We start from the raw sequence: 14,872 nt of genomic DNA, 5'->3' as shown, positions 1-14,872 counted from the left end.
TTGTCTCCCATTAACCAGAAATATCCTAGACCAGAAAACACATGAAAGTAGGTTTAGGTTATGTGTATGGGAAATATGAGGGAGTTCAGTTGTCTCCCATTAACCAGAAATATCCTAGACCAGAAAACACATGAAAGTAGGTTTAGGTTATGTGTATGGGAGATATGAGGGAGTTCAGTTGTCTCCCATTAACCAGAAATATCCTAGACCAGAAAACACATGAAAGTAGGTTTAGGAGGGGGGGGGTATCTAAAATATATACAGTGAAGATTAATATCTCAAGAATTCACATAAAACAATAACAGCTATTACAGGACTACATGCATGGGAAATATGAGAGGTAAGTTGTCTCCACCCAACATTTTGTGAGGGGTTGGTGTGTTGAAAACTTTCACATGTAACACACAAATATCCTAGACCAGAAAAATTAAGGGTTATCCCTTCACGACTAAAATTAAAGCATTACTAGATACTTCAACTGCATCTTCAAGCACTTAAAATCTATAAGCTTTCCTGAAACTTGAGTATCCTCACCATGGCAAGCCTCATTATAATTCAAATCCTGCACTGAAACATCTTCAACTGACATAAAGTACAACATACAACTGACCAGAAGAAACTAAAAACACGATAAGTATACATATATATTTACTTACAATTAAGCCAGGAATTGGGTTAGAAGTAATAAGACAATGCTCGAGCCATTCAATGTCTTCATACTGGCGTTCCACGACAAATTCAGTCTTTTCGTCATTTCTCTGTAACATAGATTTGACATCTTTATATTGTAATAACCAAAATAATTCTTCCAAATTAATTTACAATAATTAGACTTGTTTTAAATATTACTGCATCTTGTTTGAAGATATCAAAATTCAACATTCTTCTCACTTGATTGTATTATACTCAAATCCAAACACTTAATGTCAGTGGTCTTATAGCTTCATAAAGTAATTAGTTAATTTTAAAACAAAATGAGAAAACACAAGTGCATCTATGTAGTGATTCTCCTTTTTTCCCTATGGATGTATCTTTATTTACACGAATTTTAACGTACTACAAATGTCTTGACAAAATTACTTAAAATTGTTCATGTAAACTCTTGAACTCCACAGAATCTTAACAAAACACAGTTAGCCAGAGAAATTATATTAGCCTCAAACATTGAGGTTCTCAGGTTTGACAGATTTGATTTGCTTGAAAGGCTATATTAGCACATACAGAGCAATTTAAAACGATATTCTACATTTAGATTTTAGGAATTTTCAGATTTGAACCCCCATTTAGGTTTGTTTGGAATTTCCCGCAAAGTCACACAAGAGCTATCTGTGCTACTTGACCCTAATTTAGCAGTGAAAGATTAAAAGAAGGAAAGCAGATAGTTATCACAACCCACCACCAACTCTTGGGCTACTCTTTTACCAATGAATACTAGGATTGATCATCGCATAACAATGCCCCCACAACTGAAAGGGCGAGCATGTTTGGTGGGACGGAGGGTATGAACCCGCAACCCTCAGATAGCAAGTCAAGCGCCCTAACCACCTGGCCATGCCGGGCCTCCCTATTTAGGAGTCCTTTGGGCTGTATCTACTGATATACATGAATATTATCAGTGACATACAACAGACTATACAAAATAAATATCAATTCTACATTTTCTAAACTTATATATTGGGCCCTCCTAGAGGACAGAGAGGAAAGAACCCCTACTTAGTTTGGGAAATAAATATCAAAGTTGAATTATTGTTTAAATGTGTGTGTGTGAGTGAGTGAATAATATTCTGGTATTTTTCTCATATTTAAAATATAAGTATTATATACACAAATGCATATTTAGTAATAAGTTGCTTTCTTTAGTTAGTATGGTAAACATTTCAACTTTCACATACACACATTTGCATAGCTTTATCAGTAGAATTTTAGTCAAGCAATATTTCATTATCTCTAGCTAACTTTTCTTCTGAGTCATTTTCTATGGTAGGTGTGCTTTCTCATGGGAAAGATAGTTTTAAAGTAGAGTACACAATGTAAAGTTGGATGGCAATTTTTTCAATTGGTAGGTCAGGTGATACCTTGAGGATGTGTCTACCTCATTTCCTGTAGCAATGAGTGATATAGGTAGCACATTTACAGGGATGGCTTTATATGATCTTGTAAATAATGCTTTGCTCTCTTACTCTGAAACAAGTTCATAACATGCTTTAAGGTTAACTAGTCTTTATTTCCAGATAAAGTGCTGCTTCTGTCCAGTGCACTAGTCCAACTTGATTGTTTATGTCAATAAAGACCATTTCTCACTTTGTTTATATTGTTTTCTTTCTTTTTTTTTGCTTCTAACTTAGATGGAATTCCTTTGTAATACTGGGGGTAAAAATTATTTCTCTTCAGACTCTGTGAAGACAACAACAATGTAAGATTGGCCTTAACCCTTGACCAAGCAAAAGCTCTGCAGTCTCCTTTGTTGTGAATCATATTATCAATGTTTTGTGGCCAACTTCTCCAATATTGCATATCTTTATCTGCTCTCACCAAAACTGATTCCAGTTTTAGGTGGAGCAGTGCCTAACAGAGTAGAATGCTAAAGGATTATCTCACTAAATGGTGAAATTATTTCTTATTGTTGAATGTCCCAATTCTAAACCTTTTGTGAAAGTTAAAGCCATTTCTAAAACAATTACATTGAACAATACAGTAGGAGATTCTACTAACCTTCGGATACCCTAATTAAATCCTCCAGGAGCCCAAGTAAGATCAACTGAAGGACCCAGATCTAGTATGAGCATTCTTTCCATACAGCCAACACAGTCCGAGGAATGTAGTGTGGATAAATGTAACTTGTGTGAGCAACTGTGAGTGCACGAAGATGTGTCGTATCATTTTTTAGCTGTGGCATAGCGGCTCATAAGATGGCTCTGAGTTTTTCCAAGTACAAACTTTTGGCTCAGAGCTCTGTCATCTCTTGACCAATTTCAGATATAAGTACAGTTTTGGACTCAGGAGGTCAAACCCTTTTGATTGATGTATTTGACCACTCCCAAGGTCTCATAAGTTAATTTACTCTAATCCTGCTTAAAAAGAGTTTTAATTTGAGGGTAGGCTGATAGAGATCCTGATAAGTAATAAAATCAAATCGGGCATGATGGTGAGCAAAACAAAATACAAACTAACTAATGGATATTTCTGTAAAATTCATATCAATGCTATAAGTGCAGCTACCAGTTTTGGTTTCATTCAAGTTGCACACACAATCCTTTTATGGCCAGACCTTTTTCCACACCTAAGGTGTTTTTGATTAGATGTCATGACTTTTTGTCAATCCATACCAACAAACTACACCAAATAAAGAAGTGGCACTCAATTATTACCAAGTTAAGATGGTTTAGTCGTAAGATTAATAATACCAAGAGAATATTGTAAACCTTACTTTCTAAGCTACCAAGCAGAGTTTGATGAGATCTACAGGAATTGAACAATATATTCTAGAAGACTACACAATTAGGATGACTGATATTACCAGATGTCACGCTCAAAATATAAACAGTCTGCACAAATGACGATGTTCATTAGGAGTATTGCAAACCTTACTTTCTAAGCTATCAAGCAATTCCACTGAGAGAGATCTACAGGAATCGAACAATATATGCTAGAAGACTACACGATTAAGATGGCTGATATTAACAATGTCATGCCTGAAATATCAATGGTATTTGTTGTTACTTTATATGTTACAGATATTTGTTGTTACTTTATTAATGTTTGTATGCTTATACTGTGAGCTAAAAAGCTTCTGCTATGATTTTGCCTTGTTTATCAGCTGTCCTAATTTAGGATCTTCTTTTTAATAAGTTCTTAAAAATGTTCAAAAAAGAGATAAAAGGGGCTTACCAAAAATGTTTGCCCAAGGGCCCGTACTGGCTCTTGACACTCCTGAGTACAAGATGCAATTGAAATAATACACAATAATGCTAACTGTGAGTGTACAACCAGAGGCAAAGTGATATTCAAACAGTATTGCTTCAAAGTTGTTCTTGGTCTGCACTAAACTTGCATCTGTAAGAAGTCTAATGGTGAGGTGTCTGTGCTAATGAATTTTCATGGTTAGAAGTTAGAGCCTCCTTCAGTTACTTGTGTAGGACCCAATACTTAGTTTTGATTGCTTTTCTTTCTCACTAGACTCGGGCTCTATTCACATAACCACACAACAGTGGAAGGATTATTGACGGGTCACAAATAGGCGAGTGTTGGTTGAACGTGAGACAAAATGAAGCCTGATGGATTGGAACAATCACAGGTGCAAAGGTTTCATTTACTACAGGAAATATTCATGCAAGCACATATAGGCCTCTAAAAATTACGCTTGATTAGTGCAAGTTTTTGAACAGATAATTGTTGCAATTGAGCCATTACAACTTTGAAACCTAGAAGTTTAGCTAAACTTCTGATCAATCAAAGTGCAGTTGATCACATACATTTTAATTCATACATTTTTTATATAAGATCTAGATAATGTCTCTTCTTGTTACCTTGTACACTTTATTAAGCAATTGTGTTGCTTTATTCATCAGTGCACAATTACTCTTGTAACACACTGCCATGAAACGAGAAACTACTCCAAGAACTTTTTTATTTGTGGTCTAAGAAACTTCTAGACGTATTCTGTGATCCCCAAAATTCCTTGTACTAACCTCCAGAGATAGAAATAATGAAATAAAATTACTTTCATTCTAGGGAAAGTTATTAGGAAGATAACATTCCCTCATGTAAAGTTGTATTTCCTCATGAATTATTATTTTTTATCTAATCCATGCAATATGTTCACTTTCATTGGTCATAACTAAAGGAACACAGATGGACCACACATTCCCCATTGGGAAAGCCAACTAAAAAGATGAAATTTTTTAAGTTAAATTCCTTGGGATGAAGATAAGTTGTTAAACAACTCAGACATACAGGCTTTTGTGGAAGTGACAAATATGTCATCTCTTGAGTGTTCAGAGATAAACTGACCACAATTCCTTCTAGTTACCAAACTGCCAAAAGATATATCATCAACACTCAACAGCAAGTTCACCTGCCCAGCTGTAGATGATAACCCCAATGCTGAATATAGTAACCATCAAATATGAGCCAACAGAGATACTGGACATTAGAAGTGGTCAATGATGTGTCCCAATAGACATTTTAGGTTTATCAAAAATCAACAATGCCCAACATGTATTCACCTTCAAAATGACCTTTTTATCCTAAAAACGAAAGAAAACTTGACCAGACTAATATCGAGATGAAAGCCATCCAAGAATAATGAAGACCAAACTCTGTCAGTTCAAGCAATCACAGTGTCTTGTAGGTAGCCAAGCTATTAATATCAGAAAGCATCCACCACAACAGCTACTAAACCAACACCCACACACTGTCAGAAGCAGCCACTAACATCAGGCTGGAGCTTTACCAACAATAACATCAACATCAATTTCCCAACATCAAACACCTAAATATTTCATTCTCAAACAATAATGTCACGCCCAATAAACAAGGTGGAGAGAATGTTGGTCCCTCTACAAGAAGGAAGAGATCTTGTAAATGATGATTCAGAATCTACCATCTAATGGAGGAGGAAGTGCAGAAACTTGAAGGGCTGAGAGTGCACAAATGAGTGAGACTGTGGTGAGGATCAAGCAGATTATTCAGCAGACCACCACTGCCAACTATAAATCAACTGATGCCCCAGATAACCTGTTTTCAAAATCTCGGTAGGCAGCTAATCTTTGGTAAACAAATATTGCCCTCTTGTGCTCTTACTGAGTTTATACAAAGATGACCATGGTAAAGATCAAGCAGATTATTCAGCAGACCACCACTGCCAACTATAAATCAACCAATGCCCCAGATAATCTGTTTTCAAAATCCCAGTATGCATCTAATTTTTGGTAGGTGAATATTGTTCTGTTATTATCTCTTTCCATCTTTATTTTTTTTTATATATACATTACATGTGACTCTACCTTTTCTCATCGATAACTTATTAGTTATCATTCCCATCAATAGGTTTGAACAACTACAAAATATCATCATCTACTTATGGGCAACTCATTTCTCATTCCCATCATCAAGTGATTTGTGCTTAACTAAAATATCATGTATACTGTTATTTTCTCAACAATAAATCAATAATCTTGAAGTGCTCCTAGTTTGAGTGTGTAAAGTTATACCATAGTTTAAGGAACACTGTACTAATTGATTAATCCAATGCAACTGATTAATGGTGCCATCAAAAATGTTAGTTATGAAATGCTCCAAGTTCAAGTGTAATGTTACTCCTTTTATCAATAATTGATCAGTTACTATTTCCACGTGATGCACATATATGTGATTAAAAAAATAGGACAAAAGTATAACAATAAAAAACAAGAGGAAATGTGATTTGTATCTTAACTGATGGATATTCTTTTTTTTTTGTCAGACAGTTGTACTTATATTGCATTTTAGGTCTGATATTAAGTGATGAGTATCTTTGTTAACATGTTCACTGTTGAAACCCCTGTAAGCTTTTAACATTAAATCGCATGTGCTGTTTGAAAGAAACATTGACAGCAGTATGCTGTGTGGCTATGAGCATTAAGTATAGGTGTCATACTTCATATTTCCATGCAGGTGAAATCGACAGGCAAGATCATACATTATCATATTATGCTTGCTCGAGAAAACCCAGAAGGTGGTTTAAGACAATTTCTGTTCATATACTACAAATTAATCTGCTAAATTCCTTTAATTTGTATACTAAATATTCTGGAAACAATGTGACACTTCATGATTTTCGTCTGGTGATAATGAAGGAGCTTTTACTACCTCCAATCACAAGTAAATAATCAAAAGCTAAAAATGTTGAACATTTGCCAACAAAATGCAAAATTGGTCCAAAGATGGGTAGCATGGCAGAAAGACGTACCAGTGAGAAGGAAAATGAAGGAAAGAATAGAATTACACCACGGTTCAATGAGGTAGTAAAAGTTAAGTTATTCATGATGTCAACAGTACCTTAACACAGGATGAAATCTGAGACCTATTATATACAGGCAAGTGCTTTATTATGCGAGCTAAAGTGATAACAACTGAATACCAGGTCCATGAACAGATTAAAGTGCCTTCAGTTACTATTCAGTCAGTTGGAGAAAATACCAGAAGAAAAAAAAAACATCTGGGCCTCAGGACACTTGTTTTATATTTTACTTGGCACACTTTGAAAGAAGACTAAAGCAGAAATGCAGTGTATATGGAAAACAACGTTGCAACCAGAGCAAGTGGAATGTAGCACTAAAGAAAGAAAGGCAGTCAATACATCTAGAAGTTAAAAAAGCACATGAAAAAAGAAACATGTTTGGAAACAGGCACTGCCAAGAAAAGAATGTGTCTATGATCATGTGCTAGTGCTTATAGGGATTAATGGACATGGAAAGTAACAATTAAATGTTAGGCTAGTGCAATACACGTGTAGGGTTGGGAGTCTATTCATAGCTAGTGACATGCACAGGGAATTCCATGGCAGTTGAGCACAAGGTAATAGTACTTAGTGGTGCAGAGAGGTGAGTAGCATTTCTGAGATAGTATTTCTGATTATTACCATTTTCCTTTATTCCAGTAATCAATTGATCAAAATTTTGATTGTATTGACTGTTAGGAAAATAATCAACTAATGGAAGTTAGTGTTTCCAGTTATTCCAACAGTTGATTACTCAAAATTATGATTAAATAAGATCACAAAAATAACCAACTAATCCAAATGAGGGTTTACAATTATTACAAATTTTCATTGTTCCAACTATCTAAGTAATTGAAATATTGCTACCAAAAGAGTTCATCCTGCTATCTGCCACTGTGATTAATTTTTAACTGTTGAATAGAAGGAAAGCAGTTTGGCAGCACCCATCACCAACTTTTTTTTTCTCTTTTTGAACTTCTGACTAGAGGGATGGCAACTGTCTGGCATTAACCATCTCCAACCTTTATTTTTGTTTGTACTAATTGATTATTCCAATGTAATTGTTTAATGATGCCAACATTTAATTAGCGAACACCACTAACCACCCAGCTTTATCTATCTATGTGTTGTGATGTGAAAGTGTTTCACAGGGACAAAAACCAGTTTCATGACCAATGCACAGATTTTATTGTATCTTAAAGTTAGGGTTTATCAGGATGGTCTGATGGTGAAGGGTAGAAATATTTGGTATGAAATGTATCTATGATCTTTTTGCTTTCTTTAGTTAATAAGGAGAATGCTTCAATGTTACAAAGAATTTTCATACTTTTTCACACACATACAAGTAACATTTGTGAAGTTTTAACAATAGAATATTGATCAAGGAATGTGACAAGTTCCTTTCACTCTAGTTACTTATTATTCGATTTAATTTTCCCTCTATGATATCACATGCACTTTCTCAAGAGAAAAGCAGTTATAAAGTTGAATACATTATGTAAAGGTGTACAATAATCTTTTCTACCGATAGGTTAGGTAGACTCTGTCTATCTTATTTATAATTAGAATGACTAACAATGAAGTGAGAAAAGCATGGATCCTAAGAAGGATGGCATCATAAAAGTTTGTATATAATGCTTTGCTCTTATAGTCTGAAACACATTTTTAACCAACTTGACAAAGACTCAACAAGCTCTGAAAGTTAGAGTTAGTCTTTACATCAAGAAAAAGTGCTGTCACTAGTTCAGTGTGTTCATCCACTTTGATTGTTTATGTTAATAAAAATTACTTTTCACTTTGTTACATTGTGCTCGGTCTCTTTCTTGCTTCAAACATAATTCAAAATCAGAATTCAGGAATATTCTGAAGTAAACTTTCTGGGACATTTATTATTTATTGACACTACCTAAAAGGTAAATCTGTGTACCTGAGAATATCACAACATGAAAATCAGTAAGTCATAAGCTGATTTAACTGTTAAAACATTAGTTCATATTAAACCCCTGATTAATATGACAAAGACTTGCCCAAGCAGTACACGTCTTAATTTGGTAAGTAAAAACTTTAATGATGACTACAAGCATGGTGATGGAGATCAACGTTTAGTGGTTTCTTTGTTTGATATGGAAGATGAAGGCCAACTAATACCCAAGAAAACAAAGTGTGACCTTTCTTTGGTTTTAAAGGAACTGTTATTGAACAAACTATGTAAAATTTGTTAAAGGTAGCAACATCTCAAACTTAACCAATTAGTTGAAGCAATGACATCACATTAAATAAGGAGCTTTATATGAAAAAACAGCAGTTATATTAAAATAGCTTGACATATATTGAGTTATATTGCCCACCCACACCTTTATTTCTCATATCAAAATACTGTTGTCCACCCAGAAAGGCTATAATAAATAGTTTCCATAATAAAAGAAAGAAACATACTCATTTGATAATCACAATAATGTTGTCCATCAAGAATGGCTAAAATAAATAAAAAGCAGTTTTTAGGACAGAGAGCAAAGAACTCTCTTCATCTTAAAATAACCTTGTCAACCATAAAAGACAAATGTTAGTAATAAATATCTTTCTCAGACATAGATGAGAAAGAATTATAAACACTGCCTTAAACTTCAATATGTTGTTGGCATCCATGAAAGGTTAAATTTAGAAAATCTTTTTTTATACCAATAAAGTAGCATCTCAACTTACTCTCCAAGTTTTAATAGTGTATTTTACAACATCTCCATTTTTGTTGCCTCTCCTGTAAACTTGACACAGAAGCGTGGTTCAAATGGTTCTGGAGGTAAGGGTGAAGAGCTAGTAGAAAAACCTGAAACTGTTTCCAAGGTGGGTGAATCCCGGTCAACTTCAGACTCAGCCTGACTGATATACAAGTCGCCATTGTGTCCAGAGTCAGAATCCCCTGTTTTAGTTGACTCCATCTAAAAATGAAGAAAACTAAGTGTAATAGGAATATAATGATCAATTTCTCAACAACAGGATGTCCCAACAGGAAAGTTAAGGAAATAGTTACTCAGTTATACAGTTCCTTTTCTTTCTCATTTACTTTTTACTTATTATGCTCTCACCTTGTATTTTGTTTTTGGCAATGCAGGCTTTTATCATTGGTATGTTACTCAGTATTTAAAAACTAATAATGCAGTTGAATTTATCAGTGTAGCAAAAAGCACAAATAGTGCATGTATACCCCACAGGTGACTTTTATGAATCTTAAGGTTTAACTCGCAACATTACTAGCTTGTGCACTTTAAATAAAAACCTCCTCTCTCTGGTTCTACATCTTCAAGTGTGATCTCATACTCTTTTTTTTGGTCCATCTTCCACAATTTTCTTTCAGAATTCTTAATGACTTTTACTCTAAACATATATACTGTGTATACATACAAAACAAACACACTATATTACTAAAAGTACTTAAACAACACTCTCTCCAATTGATAATGGATCCATTCACAATGAAGTTACATTTAAATCCCAGAGTGCACTGTCATGTTTGTTCTACACAGGTCAGCAAATATGCATTATCAGTTGAAGCTGAAATAATCAGAGAAACAGTTGCTGGATGCAGTACTGGTGGTATTAAGTATACAATATATTTCAATCTCACTGTTTATATCCAAATCCACTCTGAGTAATGTGCTGATGAAATATCTTGCTTCACAATGATTTTACAGACAACAAAAATTTAAATATGAATGCATTATTATATCATTTTTAAAATTTTTAATAAAACCTTATTTTCCAGATATATGTATTTCCTATAAGTCACATTATAGCTTTAATATCACACAGCCCAAAACTAATAAGCAATTTTTGGTTAACTTTTAGCTTTATATTGTTAATACTAAAGGTCAACTCCAGGTTTTTACAAAAAAACAACTAAATTTCAATGGAAATTTTATCACTTCTTTCTTATTGAATTTCAAATATTGTAGCACCTAAAGAATGCACATCCTTTTCTTCTGTCAGGTGGAAATTTTTATTTTGAAAACTTCATAAGTGAATAAGATACTCTAAAAACATACAGGTGTGTGCTATCTTAATGACTTGCTGCAACGGAACCAGTATAAAACTATAATTCCTTAAACTTTTGTTTAAAATTTATTAAAGGCAAGTATTATAAACGTGTGTGAAATACATTTCAATTTTTTAATCACTAGCTAGGCCTCATTTGAAATATTATGTATATTTTTGGTTTCCTTATCTAAGAAAGGATACAGACTTATTGGAAAGGTTTCAGATGAGAGCTAACATAATGATTCTGGAGATGGAAAGTTATCATGTATGGTTAGGTTAAGATCTCTTATCTTCTTTAGTTCATTTATAAAATTATCTGGGATATTGATAGGATAAATACCTTTAATTTCTTTGTGCTATATTCTGAAGACAACATGATGAAAGGGCACAAATTTAAGTATTTGGAAAATAACAGGCTTAGGCTCCATTTAAAGACAGTTTTACTTTTTCTAACAGGGTGATTAGCTTATGGAATGAGTTGCCATTGGCAGTAGTAGAGGCTGGTACTTTACAAGTTTGAAAGAAGAATCAATTATTTTCCAAACAATGAAAGGAAAGTTTAACTTCACTTTAAGTTTGTTTTGTTTTTTCAAAGGTAGATATGTTGACAGCCTTGAAAGCCAAATGGTTTTTTGTTGTCTGTATATATGTAATTTTGAAATGTACCATACTACCTTATTCTTCTAATAGTCAAAAAAACCTCTGACGGGCAGTTTATGTAAGTCTCTAATGAATTTAAACTCCTGTATCAGGCTACTATAGTTCTATGATCCAATGAAAACAAATTCTAAATTCAAAGGTTTCTCTTTTAACTTAAGTATTTTAAGTTAGGTAGCCCATTTCTTATCATTTGTAAATAAATCAGTATTTTTTGTTATATTGATAAGGATCAAAATCGAGCAAATACTCCAGATAAGGCTTTATTTTAGCAATTGAAATTCAAATATGAGAGAACATAGGTTATAGAAGCAGACATTCAGGCTTGTATTAGGCATAGTTTTTTTTCCTTTTAGAGTTCATCTTATATTTATAGAATGGCTTGCCAAACTGTAAATAATTTTTTAATATTATAATGTTTAGAGTGAATAAAAAAAATGTAAAGGACTCCTTGCATTATAACTTAAAGATACAACAAGGTTACAACTTACATGTGTGAATAAAGAACAAATATATACAATGTAAAGATTTAATAAATACTTTAAAAATCATGCCACACTCTGTTGGAATTTTAATGAAAATTTAATGTAATTAAACCTTACAAAGCCTTTAATTTATAAATGTACCACTTAGTAATAATACTACTACTAGTAGTACTACAGACAGAGTGACTACTGTACAGATAGAACTGCATAGCTACACAAAACTATTACTAGAATAGAACTATACTGAGTACACTTAATAAAATTATAAAGTTAATCACTTATATTTTATAAGTCAGCATTTGAATTTTGATAACTCTGTATTTTTTCATAACAGTATTAACACTTAACAGTAACACTCCTTGTCCCAGTGTTACGACTAGTACTAGATACACTATTACTATAATTAATAGTAATACTAACAGTTAGACGTATAATTATAAGTTTGTGTACCTATAAATATAATTATTTTTCAACTTTAAGTTTAAGAGCAAACTACGAATTGAACTAAAAATTACAAGTACGACAACAAAATATCTTAAAATAATATAAAAGATAAGCTAAGCCTACACAATAACTTAAGTTATAATTTATATTAAATGCACATATCTATTATTTACTAAAAAACACCTTACCATTGCATTGAGCTAATGGACAAGTACTTATTTTTTAATTCATGGACAATAAGTATCTTACAATTTTTACTGAAAAAAATCTTTAAAATGTTACAAAAAAATCACGTTTTAATCGGAGTAAATCACATGTTTCTCTAACTAACGTTAGATGGAGCAAGCAGCGACATAAAGTTCTAAGGGTGTTGACCAGTCTAAATAACGATTGAACATTGTTTCGTATATATATATTTTTTTTATATTTATTGGTAACATTTAAGAATTACAATGTAATGTGTTCAATCGTGATTTAATGTTATTATAAAATAATGTTTTGCTGGATCAAAGAATGTTTGATTCAAATTTTATTAGGCCGCATCTTAAATGCTCACACCTACCTACATAAAACTTAAACGGATATTACCTATGCATAATGTATTACTATCAGCTTATTTTTGACACCAATACACAGAGTGTACAAAGTTTTGAAGCATATAAATTTTGTGTTAAAATATTTCATTGGAATTTATATTAGCTCTAAATAAAGTTGAAAGCAAAATTCTAATTAATCTTAGTATCAGCGCTATAAAATAATATACAACAAAAACATTCCCAACTCCGTAAATAATAAACATGATTGCGATTTGTTTGGGTATTGGCTTTGTCATTTCATTCATTTTACTAAACAAAAAAAAAAACATGTCACAATATAATCTCTGAAAACCGATATTAATAATAACTTTGTTACAAAGAATGAATCTAAGTACATGTTCTTAATAATGTGATAGAGAAGTATATACGAGTTTTACTTGTTCATGAACAAAATAAAAAGCAAAACTGGATACACCAACTTATTGCAAAACAAGATAAGTTTTAAAACTAAACATTTGATGAAAAATATTGTACTTACATAGCATACTTCGCAGTGGTAATGATTCGTAACTGCCCACATGAAGGAGGTACTTCCGGTTTTTTCTCTATAAGGTTGAAACGCAGTTTCCGCTTATGTGATGATCAACTAACCTACCGATGAATTTTACAAGTAAAACTTCATTGTAATCCTTTACTCAAACTGGGCGATTTATTGACGAATCAAGCCATGCACAAGTATAACACCGGCATAAATTAATTTCAATACTGTACTTCTCCATACTTTCCATGTTTCATAAATAAACTTTAAAAGTGATACAATATTTATTTTCCCTACCAGTGTGGGTTGAATTAATTATTAAAGGAAACATCTTTCTATCTTGTAGTTATATGAAGAGAAATTTAAAATAAATCGCCCCCTTTAACTTAAAGACTCATTAAACTACAAGTAAAGAAAAAACTTTTCAAAAAGGAAGTAAATGTAGGGATGGCTAATATTAATCTTTCAAAAACAATGCAAACAATATAGTAGGGATTGCATATGCGTCATCCCTACATACTAGAATAGACAGTGTAGTAGAATGTTAACAGACAAAAATAGGATAAATTAAAGTAAATTTTGATTGAATAGTTATATATATTGCTATATGTTAATTCTTACCTGTGCTATTACGATCAAAAAAAGGTTGTTGTTTTTTGTTGAATTGCGTGCATGGTTATTCGAGGACTATCTGTGCTAGCATTTCATAATTTTGAAATAAGACTAAAGGGAAGACAGCTAGTCAACACTACTCCATAGCTACTCGAATCTGATCGTGGAATTTGATGGTCACTCTTATAACTCACCTATGGCCCCAAAGTGAGATCAGAACTGTTGTTGTTTTTAAAGTAAAAAGGCGCTAACCGATCAAGAAGTATTATTAATCATTGAGAAAATTTGTAAATCAAGTTCGATTGCTCCTGTTTTTTATATGAAAATTATGTTGCAAGAAATAAAAGTCAAATAACGAGGACTAACGAGGAAGAAATCTCTAATATAATAATACTTATGTATTTAACAATAATAATAATATTAAAAATGTAAAACTGAAAGTATATTATAAAAAGTGAATTGTGAAAAATAGACCCAAAAATGGACCAGAACTGCAAGATAAAAAAAAAGTCGATTAATATATATTTTTGTTTGCTTTATGTATATGTATAGACTATGTTCTTTAATTTACACTCTCAATACGGGCTCT

The 14,872-nt window shown here is 32.6% G+C and overlaps 1 long non-coding RNA gene across 1 annotated transcript; it reads right to left on the bottom strand.

The window, feature by feature from the left end:
* Positions 1–656: 656 nt before the first annotated feature.
* Positions 657–12,966, bottom strand: LOC111087275. Its single transcript, XR_002611986.1, has 3 exons — positions 12,786–12,966; positions 9,683–9,915; positions 657–758 (listed from the first exon to the last, which is right to left on the bottom strand). It is a non-coding gene; the product is annotated as an uncharacterized LOC111087275 (long non-coding RNA).
* Positions 12,967–14,872: the final 1,906 nt, after the last annotated feature.

Source organism: Limulus polyphemus, unplaced genomic scaffold, assembly GCF_000517525.1.
Source record: "Limulus polyphemus unplaced genomic scaffold, Limulus_polyphemus-2.1.2 Scaffold1949, whole genome shotgun sequence".
In the NCBI taxonomy this organism is placed as follows: Eukaryota; Metazoa; Arthropoda; class Merostomata; order Xiphosura; family Limulidae; genus Limulus; species Limulus polyphemus.
Note: the sequence above shows the minus strand (reverse complement) of the source record. Positions and strands in the feature narration are given on the sequence as shown.